The sequence below is a fragment of the Tupaia chinensis genome, unplaced genomic scaffold (assembly GCF_000334495.1).
Source record: "Tupaia chinensis unplaced genomic scaffold, TupChi_1.0 Scaffold000661_1, whole genome shotgun sequence".
Classification (NCBI taxonomy): Eukaryota; Metazoa; Chordata; class Mammalia; order Scandentia; family Tupaiidae; genus Tupaia; species Tupaia belangeri.
The window spans coordinates 5515290-5527632 of NW_006160183.1; the positions used below are offsets into that span (position 1 = coordinate 5515290).

At 45.3% G+C, this 12343-nt stretch overlaps 1 long non-coding RNA gene and 1 other non-coding gene across 2 annotated transcripts in view; one reads left to right on the forward strand and one right to left on the reverse strand.

Moving 5' to 3' along the window:
• Positions 1-909: 909 nt before the first annotated feature.
• Positions 910-1052, reverse strand: LOC114009914 (small Cajal body-specific RNA 20). The gene has a single exon (XR_003551305.1).
• Positions 1053-11780: 10728 nt separating this feature from the next.
• The window catches only part of LOC114009905 (uncharacterized), an 11186-nt gene continuing 10623 nt past the window's right edge, over positions 11781-12343 (forward strand). The window contains exon 1 of the long non-coding RNA XR_003551297.1: positions 11781-12329. This is a non-coding gene — a long non-coding RNA (uncharacterized LOC114009905). The remainder of the gene's footprint in view (positions 12330-12343) is intronic.

The window sequence follows — 12343 nt, forward strand, 5'->3', positions numbered from 1 at the left end:
ATTCACATTTCAGGAGAGGACATGCAGTACCTATCGGAAGGACTCAAGTGAGAAAGATTCGTTAATATACAGACGCTTTTCCTACCAGTTTGGATATCGCATTTTTTCTTTCTTTCTACCTGACATAAACTCTGTGCTTCAGTTTAATTCAGTCCCCAAGTTACATGACAGGTACATGACATGTCACTCACCTGGGTTGCCTCTTGAAGACTTTTTTTTCTAATTATTTATTTTACTATTACTTTTTTTTTTTTTTTTTTGCTGTAGGACACATGCACTCATCATAGAGACAGAGAGAGAGAGAGAGGGAAAGTGAGAAAGTAAGCCACCAGGTCCTGGACTCAAACCACAGTGGATCAAGTGGGAGTCTGGCGCCTTAATCACCAGGCCACCTGCTGGCCCCACCTCCCTGACATCTTCTCTTTTTCTTTATTTTTTTTTTAATTTAAATTGCCAGAGGGCAGGTGCACTCACCAGAAAGGGAGAGAAAGCACACTCAACAGGGTATAGTCACTCCACATCTTTTTCCTCCATTTCTCCCTGCCCTGGGGACTGGGGCCATGCTTGCACACTGCCCACCCACGCTGGGATTCAAATCAGACCATCATGTGGGATCCTGCTTGTTATGCACTGTGCTTAACTAATTTAAATTGCCAGAGGGCGGGTGCACTCACCAGAAAGGGAGAGAAAGCACACTCAACAGGGTATAGTCACTCCACATCTTTTTCCTCCATTTCTCCCTGCCCTGGGGACTGGGGCCATGCTTGCACACTGCCCACCCACGCTGGGATTCAAATCAGACCATCATGTGGGATCCTGCTTGTTATGCACTGTGCTTAACCCCTCCACCATCAGGCCAGACCTGAAGTTTTGGAGGTTTTTTTGAAGTTTTTTGGTTTTTGTTTTCCCCCATGTCTGCGGTAAGAAAACTAGACTGCTCAGCTCTGGGCCGTCTCAAGGTGCTCTTCAACAGCTGATCGTGACCTCCAGCCCTGGCTGGGGAGAATAGGGTCCGGTACCCTAACCCACCACAGCCCCATGGGAGGGAAGCTGACTGAGTCTTCACAACTCCATCCAGTCTAATCCTAATGAGCACCAATGCAGCTAAACCTGCATGGGCCTGACTGACAGCTGTTTCACCGGCCACATACGCATGATAAATGCCCGAGGAGGGCCTCCCGTGTGCAGGGCATTCAGTGTCATCTCCCTACCCAGACCTGCAGCTCCATGAGAAGGGCCCAGAGGTGACTCCCAGAGGCATGTGACCCTGCAAATGACTTCATCGCTCCATTCTCATTTTCCTCATCTATAAAATGAAATAATAATAGCCATTCTCTCATAGAAATGTTAGGATTAAATCTTCTTTTTTCTTTTTTTCTTTTTGCTCTAGGGCATGGACACTCAGAAGAAACAGAGAGAGCAAGCGAGAAATCCCCCCCTTCCCCCCAGGGTATATGGCCACACCACAATCTTATCTCCTCCATTCTCCTTTCAGGACTTTGGCACCCAGTGCAATTTTCAAGCCATCAGGGACTTGAACCGTGCTGTTGGCCATGTGGGATCCAGCCCTCTTCACTTCCACGCCTCCTGCTCACCCACTAAATCTTGCACAGCATGATTATGTCTAACCTCCTGATTCCCAATTCTCAGGTCCTGCTTCTATTTCACTCAACCCATTCTTTCTTGTTCTTATCCTTCATGGAAAGGAGGGGGCAGAGAGCCCTGGCAGGCATTGCTATGCAGATGGAGCTCCTTACACACTCTTGGTTGCTATCAATAGAACCAAGGGAGACTCACTTTGCCTCAAGGGAGTGTCCCTTCCCATACTATTTAGGGTCAACCTTTCCCTTCTCCTAGTGTCGCCCTGTTACTTCCCTGTAAAGAAATGGAACCTGTTCAGAATTAACTACAATGTTAATTAACATTAATCCCCACCAACAAAAGCCCAGTGTAAAAAAAGAGAAAATATAAGCAGAAAAGAAGACAAGATGTGTTCTTTTATCATTCAACAGAGCAAAATTTTTCTTTCAATTTTGTTTGAATGGAAATCTGATATCCCAGTGTACAGTTGGGAGCTCTGTTTATAAGCATTTCCTTGTTTTAATGTATTTTGCTATAGAGTGTGTGCATTCCCACGGGGGAGGGAGTAAGAAACCACCTCCCCCAGGAGGGATGGCCATGCTGCAATCCCATTTCCTCCATTCTCCTCTTGGGATTTTGGGCATGCACACACATGCCCCTGGTGTGAGTTTCAAGTTGCCAGGTCCAGGACTTGAACCACAGTTGACAGTGTGGGAGTCCAGTACTTTAACCATTATACCACCTGCTGGCCCCAGATAGGCATTATAAACAAAGTATTCCAAAAAGGACTCACTAACATCTGAGTAAAGACCTAAGCCATGAAGATATCGGGAGAGGAGTTTCTCAGGGATTAAGAAAAGCAAGAGGTGTGAGGCAGGCACGTACTTGGTGTGTTCACTACCGTGAGGAGCCAGGGAGGGAGCAAGAGGAGAAAAGGCCGACAGGCGAGTGGAGGGGCCTGAGTTTATGGGCCTCACAGGTTGTTCTAATCTCAGCTTTTACTCTGAGTGAGAGTAGAAGGGTGTTTTGTTTTGTTTTGTTTGTCTTGGTTTTTCCATAGAGCACGTGTGCTCACTGAAGAGAGACAGAGAGAGGGAAAGTGAGAAATCACCCTTCAGGGAGGATGGCCACACCACAATCCCTTCTCCAGTCTCCTCTCAGGATTCTGGGCACACACATGACATGCTCAGCGTGATTTTCAAGTCACCATGTCCTGGACTCAGACCACGATCAGCCATATGAGAATCCAGTGCCTTAACTACCATGCAGGCCCCAAGATTACTGGGTTTTGAGCAGAGTGACACTATATATCTGAGTTCCATCACTGATAGTTATACTGAGAATAGAGTATAGAGTATAGGGGCCAAGGTCAGAGGGGGAAGACCTGTCAGAAGGCTGCTACAATACATCTAGGTGATGGTTTGGCCAGCAGGCAAAAATGAAAAGCAGGGCCCAAAGGATTATACAATGCTAGTATATAGTTTGTATTAAAGATAAGTGTAAAGTAATGATTTATTAAAGAAATGTGAATTCCAATATTCTCTTTCATAAACTCAGACGTATAAGCCAATTTGCTCATCCCTAGGGTACAGCCTGCACCCACATTTGAAGGCCACCATGTAACAACAAATGGTAGGCTGATTTCCTTCCAACCAACCTGACCTTCTGCTTGGCTTTCTGTCTTTACCTGCTCCTAGGCTCATTCTCCTATCTTTTTCTTTCCCATCTTCCCAGATTTAGCTACCAGGACAACTCTTTTACCAAGACAAGGACGAAACCATATCAACAAGAGGCTGGTGATCACATGTAGGACTTTTCTTCCCTCTGAGGAAGTTTGTGGTCACCATGTCCACTGCACACGATCTCTGCACCAACAGTTGAGAAGGAGACGTGTTAGAGCCCGACGATTATGGAACTCAGTGAAACGTGATTTTCGCCTGGGAAAACTCAGGGTCTTTGCTAAAGCAGTTCCTCTGAGGAAGGCTAAGGCAGCCCAGGCTCACAGAGACAAGCACGGGGCCTGCAAGGAGTTCAAGATGCTCAAGGCACCACACTAAGCACAGCCCCAGAGGTTCTGTATCCTCATGACCAGGCTCCTTGAGATACCCGATGACCGTCTGGGGAAAGAACTCTGACCCTTCGACAGCACTCAGGCTGTGTTTATCAGACCCAGGGGTCCCTGAAGCTGCTCCCACCACCTAGGAGCAGGGAGGAGGGGTGGGAATCAGAAGTTCAGGGAAAGCAAATCCTTTTTGAAATCAGGTTCTATATATGTTGAGAAGAAATTGATGATATACATAGGGAATTTCTTAAAAAGTTAGAACTCAAAAGAATTTAGAGGACTCTCTACCCATCCACTCCCATTTTATAGACAAAGAAACTAAGGTCCAGACTTGCCCAAAGCATACAGCTATTCAGAGAACCATGAGTAGGATCCAGGTTTCCTGACTCCCAGCCCAGTTTTACTTTTAAAATAAACTAAAACAAAAGCAAAGCAATTTAATTTTGAACTTTTTGAGACAGGGTAGAACTGTGATTAAATTTCCATGTCTAGGCCCGAAACAGATGTTTCTACAAACCTCTCTAATTTTACTAGGAGCTCTGGAAGCTCCCTTGGGGCAAAATGGTCTTCTGGTATTAAATAGACTTTAGAACATTCTCTTTGGATGTTTAAGACTCCTAGGGTGGGAGGGAGGGGATTGCAGACATATGAAAACCAAGAAATAAAAGCAAGCGCTGGCTTAGTACACCTGACACATTTCAAAAGTGGACAATATACTTATTTACTTAGCTTATTAAAAGAGTACTAAACATTTCCATTTTCCTTTTTCTTAATAATTATTCATTTTATTTGGCCATTCATTTATTTTAATTTCACCAGAGAGAGACACACAGAGAGAGAGAGAGCGAAAGTGAGAAAGCAAGCTGCCACATTCGAGACTTGAACAGTGGTCAGCCATAGTGGGAATGTCCAACACCTTAACCACCACGCCACCTGCTGGTCCCAACATTTCCATTTTCAAAAGAGAAGACAAGTGAAAGATCCTTAAAAATGATGAGTACAGAGCCAGTCCTGCAGCATAGAAGTTCAGTGCAGGTAACAAAGAGCTGAATGCCATGTGGCCAACCTATGGTTTGAATCCTGGCCCCAGAAGCATGGAAAACATAGCAGGCAGATGTGTGTGAGTGCCTAAAATCCTGACAGGATGGAAAATGGAGGAAGGGAAATTGCAGCATGACCATGCCACATTTGGAGGGTATCTCTCTCTGTTTCTCTCTCTGGCAAGCACACATGTCCTCTGACACCCCCTCCCAAAAAAAAAAAAAGAAGAAAAGAAATTGAACATATTGCTTTTTTAAAGTTATGAGTACCATAATTAAAAACTAGATTCATTCATTTCAACCTCTTGGGCTATCTACTTTTTTATAAAGATGAAAACTGGTAAAAGGAAATACTCGCTCTCCAACCTCTGAGAGCAGCCACAGACAAGTGGAATATTGGTAAAAGGGTAATAACGGAATAACCTATAAAACAGACTCAAAAATGGAAAATCTTCGATGATCTATACATTGAATTGGGGGAAGGATGAGAATCAGTTCCTAAATCATTGACATCGGTTAAAACCCTCATGTGGGGGCCCAGCAGGTGGTGTGGTGGTTAAGGGGGCTGGACTCTCACACAGTTCAAGTCCTGGACCTGGCTGTTTGCTTTCTCTCTCTCTGGTCAAATTAAAAGAAAGAAGGAAAGAAGGAAGGCAGGTAGTTAGGAAAGAAGGAAAGAAAGAAAGAAAGAAAGAAAGAAAGAGAGAGAGAGAGAGAGAGAGAGAGAGAGAGAGAGAGAGAGAGAGAGAGAGAGAGAGAGAGAGAGAGAGAGAGAGAGAGAGAGAGAGAGAGAGAGAGAGAGAGAGAGAGAGAGAGAGAGAGAGAAAGAAAGAAAGAAAGAAAGAAAGAAATCTTTTTTTTTTTTAAAAAAAAGCCCTCTTCTGGCACCAGGAGCTGTGTGACTTTGTTGCCTGCCTAGCAAGCCGAAGTAGAGCTCGTCTGCAAACTGGCCCTAGTCACAAGTGCAGTGATATTTGTGAGACGGCTGTAACACGAACTGTGTGAAGAGTACTTCCCTCCATCAGAGGACCCATGTCACAGAAGGGAAAGGGCAGAGCTGGGCCACTACAGAGCATCCAGTCCAAACTCTTCCCCGCACGCAGAGGAACCCAAAACCCACAGAGGTTGATCTGACTTGCCAGGGGTTGGCTAATGTACAGCATGGGCCCCTTCTCTTTTGCCTTATGCCCAGAGCAAACATCAGTCATCAGTCATCACTTTCTCCCACCCTTGACTGCAAGAGTCAAAATGCTTCTCCCAGATTCGCTCAATGAATGGATCAGAACTGACGGGAGATGGACACCATTTTCCAATTCTAGACTTGCATAAGGTCATAAAATAATCTTTGTCATACCTGTTCCAGTGTAGACCTGACATGAAAGAGAGTGGCTGGTCTACTCGTCAAACTAGTTCACTGTCACTGCCTGCCCTGAGGTAAGCAAACGTACGGTCTATGGAGTGTGACCTCACATCTAGGCTGATATGAGGCAGTCCTGATTCCTATCTGCTTCCCAGCTTCATGTTTAACAGTACCCCCTTTCATTCTTGACTCTGTCCCCGTTTGAATCAAAATGCCATGATCACCCTAAATCTAGGTAACTCCTAATGATCTACAAACATTTATAAATATTTGTTTGTTTGTTTTGAGTACAAATGTGGGGGGCGTGGGGGGACAAAGCACTAGTTCACCAGTCCTTCTCTCACATATAAAGGCTTTCAAGTAATATTAAACCCAAACAATTTTCAAAAGGGCCTCAGGAACCACCATGATGGTCAATCTTTTTTATTTTTGAGAATTATTTACGGGACCAGCAGTTAGCATAATGGCTATGTCACTGGACTCCCACATAGTCGACCGTGGTTCGAGTCCCGAACCCGGCGGCTTAAACTCACACCGGGCGCATGTTCGTGCATGCCCAAGATCCCGAGAGGAGAATGGAGGAGAAGGGATTGTGGCATGGCAATCCCCCCTGGAGGGTGATTTCTCTCTTTCTGTTTCTCTCTCTCTCTCTCTCTGTCTTTCTGCCAAGTGCACTTGCCCTATAGCAAAAACCTCTCAAAAAAGCCATAAAGAAAAAACCTCTCAAAAAAAAAAAAAAAAAAGAAAAAGAAAAATGGAAAAAAAGAGTAGGAGAAAAAAAATAATTATTTACTTTATTTATTTATTTATTATTAATTTGTGATAGGACATGTGTGCTCACCAGAGACAGAAAGTGAGAAAGCAAGCCACCAGGTCTGGGATTTGAACCACAGTCGGCCAAATAGAAATAGAGCAAAGTCTGAACCACCACACCACTTGATGGCCCTACCAATAATTGTTTTGTTGTTGTTTTTGTTTTTTCAGAGAGAGATTTTTGCTATAGGGTACGTGTACTCACTGGAGAGAAGAGAGAGATGCAGAGACAGAAAGCGAGAAATCAATCCCCAGGAGGGATGACCACACCACAATCCCTTCTTCACTTTCCTCTCAGGATTTTGGCCATACGTACATGTGCCCAGCATGAGTTTTAAACTGCTGGGTCGAAGATTCAAACCACAGTATGGGGCTTTTTGAAGGAAACAAAAAGGAGTACCACAGGTAAAACAAGTTTGAAAATCACAGGTTTATCAGATCTCTCTAGCTCTTGCCTATTTTTAAATTATTTTGTGTTATACTTTAGCTTATAAAAATTCACATTATAGGGACCAACAGTTAGCATAATGGCTATGTCACTGGACTCCCACGTAGCCGACTGCGGTTCCAGTCCCCGACCCAGTGGCTTAAATTCATACCGGGCGCGTGTGCGTGCATGCCCAAGATCCCAAGAGGAGAACGGAAGAGAAGGGATTGTGGTGTGGCCATCCCCTCTGGGGGGTGATTTCTCACTTTCTCTCTGTCTCTCTCTGTCTGTTTGGTGAGCGCACGCGCCCTATAGTAGCAAAATCCTCTCCACAAAAAAAAAAAAAATTTCACATTATATTACAGAAATATAAATCTTTTCATAGAATGTTTCAGTCTTCTTTCTGGCACGAATATTATAATTGTGCCTTTTTGAGTTTATATTATTCTGTAGAGAGCAAAAATAGGATATAAAAGTTTAAATCTTATTTTTTTAAGGCTGTAATCAGTTCAGGGCTGAACATTATGTGCTGATGTTGGGCTTGAGTTTGAGTACTCAGTCATGTAGTTAAGAAAAGCAAAAGTTTACTTGGAAAAGTCATCCATCTAGAAAATATAGATATCAGCTACATGTGCAAGCAAAAAACCCGATATTATCACACAGAAAGTTTAAAAATTGTACCTAGCTACCTAGACAGAAGACTGGAAGGAAATATATCTAAATGTCAAGAGTAGTTATCTCTGAATATAGGAATTTCAGATGGTTTTGACTATTTTTCTTTTTGCTTGTATAGCATTCTAGTTCTCCTATAATGACTATAGTTTGTTATATAAAAGATAACCAAGAAAAAAAATCCCAAAGCTACCAGCAGGTCATTCATAGGAGGGTAGGGGGCTGGAGAGACTAACGGAACAGGCCAGGTACAAGCCCAGCGGGGGAGAGGCCTCAGCGCAGCCCCTCACTCTGACAGGCCCCGGAGGTGTGCAGACTAAGAGGAGCACTGCTCTTCCAATGGCTTCCCTGTGGGTGCCCACCCATGTGTCCTGAGGCTGCACTGCCCTTTCAACTACGGAAAGTGCAGCCTTCTGGTCAGAGCCCCACCTATGCAATCAGGTTTCCAGGGTAGGCCACTGCCCAGTCACCTGTGGGAGGGTGACCTTGAACACGTCAATTAGCCTCTCTATTCCTGTCCCTCATCTATAAAATAAGAATCACACCACCACCTACCTCCTAGTGTGGCAAGAAGACAAAGAGAGATGATTCACAGCAAGGGCCAAGCATAAAATAAGAGCACAGTAAATGTACACCATTTTTAGGGCTCCGCCTGAAATAAGAACACTCCTGAAATCATGTGACTGGGTCCCAGGACAACCAGATGAGGGTTCAAAGAATAGTCCTTTTTCCCTTCTCTGAGGAAGAACTGCAGAATGGTGTTTGTGCTAGGGAGCAAAGGAAGGACAACCACAGGCCAATTAAATATGCATCATGTCCAAAGACCCCACACTATGGGCTAGGAATTCTGCTCTCAAAAGTTACAAGATTTCTGGGACCAGCAGATGGTGTAATGGTTACATTGCTGGACTCCCACATAGTCGACCAGGGTTCAAGTCCTGGACCTGGCAGCTTGAACTCACACAGGACGCGTGTGTGTGCATGCCCAAAATCCCTAGAGGAGAATGGAGAAGGGATTGTGGTGTGGCCAACTCCCTGTGTGTGTGTGTGTGTGTTTGTGTGTGTGTGTGTGTTGGGGGGATGGTGGTGGTGGTGATTTCTCTCTTTCTGTCTTTCTGTTTCTGTCTCTTTATCTCTCCAGTGAGCGCACACCCTATAGCAAAAATTTCTCATGAAAAAAAAAGTTAGGAGATTTCTAATATCTTACCACTGCCACCGCTGCCAGCCACTACCACTGGCAAGGAGATGGGTGACTTAAGTGTGAGCTAGGACTTGGCAAGGGGACACCACAGCCTCCAGGTAGGAAACTCCGAAAGGGCCACCTGCTGAGACAGTTTGTCTCAAGCAGTCTTTGGGAGGAAGGGGGTGCTCTGCTGTTGTTGACAAATTCAGATAAGCACAATGGACATTGCAATGCCCAAAGAACTTACCATCCTGGCTCCATACCTTTAAAAAAATTGGGGCCAGAGTGCCAGGCTGAAGACATGACCACACACTTAAAAATCACTGCAGTGCCTTAACTCTATGACATGAAGAACATCCCCCAAGAAAAAGTTCAGTAGCAAATCAAGCTGCAAAGAGTTTCACGGGTAACGCAGTACATTTATACGTGAACAAACAAAAAACTTCCTTGTCAAACTTAAAATGATCCTACTCACCAAAGACATAAATAAGCCTCCTAATGTCCATCTATGAGGAAATGATCACATGATTAGATTAATTACACAGTTGGGTGTTCTGTGCTGCCTAGGGTGGCCAGTGTCTCCTGGACTGCCTGGAATGTTTCCAGTTTTAGCACCACAAACCAGGAGCCATCAGTCTCGGGCAAACCAGAATGGCTGGTCCCCTTACACAGGAAAAAAAAAAGACATATGTTGTGTGAAGAGGAAAACAGAAGAGACATAGTTACAAATGCAGAAGTGCTAAATGCTAAGTTTGTTTGTTTGTAGCAATAGCTCCAGTTCCTTCTCATAGTTAAAAAAAAAAAAAAAAAAAAAAAAGACAAAAACCCCCCCCAGCCTCTCCCTTCCCCCTTTCATTTTACTCTTCCAGAACAGAGTTAGGAAAGGGCATTTTCCTTTTCTTGGATGATGGAGAAGTCACCACAGGCTGACTGTGAAAGTTGTCACTGCCACCACCCAACAAACTCTTGTACCCAGCATTATTCACAAAACAAAATGTCTTCCTCTACCAACCCTTATGTCAGCCACATTTAAAGACAAACCAAGACAATTTGTGATTCAGGTGGTTACCCACAGCCTGAATGTGTACTGCAAATAAAAATCCAAGAGGCTGACGAACATCAGGATTCACTCCCAGGTGGGACCTTGAGCAGCAGAGGGAGGCCTGAAGAAATAAGTGGTTGCTTTACAAACAGCTGAATGAAGAGCAGGCGCCCTCCTCCACCAACTCCAATGCCACAATTCCAAGCAGGTAGCTCCCTACCCACAAGGACAGAGCAAAATACTTCCAGTAGGAGTTAATACAGAGAGTTGTTGAAGTGAGTCAGCGAGGTAAGAATCAACTTCTAAGAAACGAGCGTTTCAAACAGAAAAGGTAAGGCTATAAAAGGGCAAGAAGAGACCACACACTTCCTGGACCGAAGGCTGACAGAAACCGCTGTTGCACCCCACCCCACCCCATCCCACTCAGACCACCTCCCTGCCCAGGCTCCCTCTGGCTTTGCCCCAAGACAGACTGTCAATTTTTAAATGCTTTAGACCTTAGAACTCCCCAGGTTCTTTTTATGTATTAAAAGAGTGAACCAAAGGATAGTGGTACACCTTTCTTTGTCTCCATTGTAATGCTAGTTTGTTGGAGGAAGGTGGGAGATGTATTTAGAAACATTGTTTAAAAACAAACATCTTGCAAGGTCCTACTCTGATAAACCCTAAAGAATAACTTTTTCTTTCTTTCTAAGACTAAGAAGTGCACCTTTCCCTAGGGACCCTGGTTAAGGACAGGAAGCCTTCTTGTAACCTAACACATGCAGTGAGAAGATGAGTGTCTCACAACCTCTAGCACAAAACATGAGAACCTTCACAGCAGGAGAAAGGCGCTCTCCCTAGCTTAGCGCTACAGGCCGCTAGCTGTGGTCCTTGAGGAGGACTTGCTTCATTCTCCAGGTCTGTGTCTTCGTTTCGGATTTGAGCTAGATCATCCTTAGCAGCCTTACAACTCCAAAACCCTAGGTGAAATTCTTTCACATATGTGGTAATAACCATAGTGCCTATTAGTATCGATTGGTGCATGTCGAGGATTTAGGAATTAAGAGACAAGTAGGATAATGTATGTCAGCAAAGATGACAGGACCAAGACACATTCGACGGTGAGATTTGAATTAAGTCTCCAACAGTTGACGAAGTGTGTGACTGCAAGGTGGAGGAAAACCAAATATCAGCTTACAAACACTTCTAAATGCTCCGGGGCCCAAGGAGAACAAGAGACGACACAATTATCAGCTGCTCTTCCTGCTAAATTTAACTCTAACATCAACTGTGACTCAGTGATTCTCCTCCCCCCTCAAAGAAAAGCCTGTAACTACTTAGGGAAAAGAAATTTAAAATATTGAATCGAAAAGGCAGGAGAACCAGTCTTTGCAAATCGTTGTGATGACCGACTGCAATGAAGTTGCAGGAGGTTCTGGCTGGAGACGAACTGGGATCCGTGAAGCACCAGATGCAGCCAGCTCTCCAAGTCTGAGATGTGTAATACCAAGGAGTGACGGGATCGACCTCGGGTGTCAAAGGCAAGACTGCCTCCTCATCCACCAGGACCCCAAAACAGTGTTCATTTCACTATCCGTGAATGAAGGAAGGGGGGCGGGGGGGCATGCTGTTTCCTTTATTCATGGAAAGAGCTACAAAGAGTTTTGTCGTGAACGCTGTTGGATGCCTGTGCGTGTCAACATTCTCGGAGCCGCAAGTCCGCCAAGGTGAGGTGTTTTCATACCACGGACCTGCAGCCAAGACTGTCAATCCGATTGGGCAGACAACCTCGCCTCCCCAGACAGGACTCCAGAGGTGTCCTGTGTGCTGTCCCAGCAAGGAGAGCAACAAAGCTGATGGCGGGAGGGTAGCCCGCCCGCTGTGAGTGAAGCTCCGACCTGACTTCACCTCCTCCCGGCAGAGTCGGGCCAGAGCCCGACGGTCTCCAGTGGTCCCCATGGCGCGCCACGCACACACGGCCTCTAGGCTACTAAAAGAGGAAGTCGGGATGTCATATCAAACGGATAAAGACAGTCCGACCACAGAAGAGCCGCGGTCTGGGCCGGTCTCCGGCTTGGCTTGGGGAGGGGTCCCAGGCTGCGAGCCTTTCTCCCTCTCGGTCCATCTCCGCAGGGACAGGCTGGAGGCGCCCATGCTGCGCAGCACGGTAGGAGACGGTGG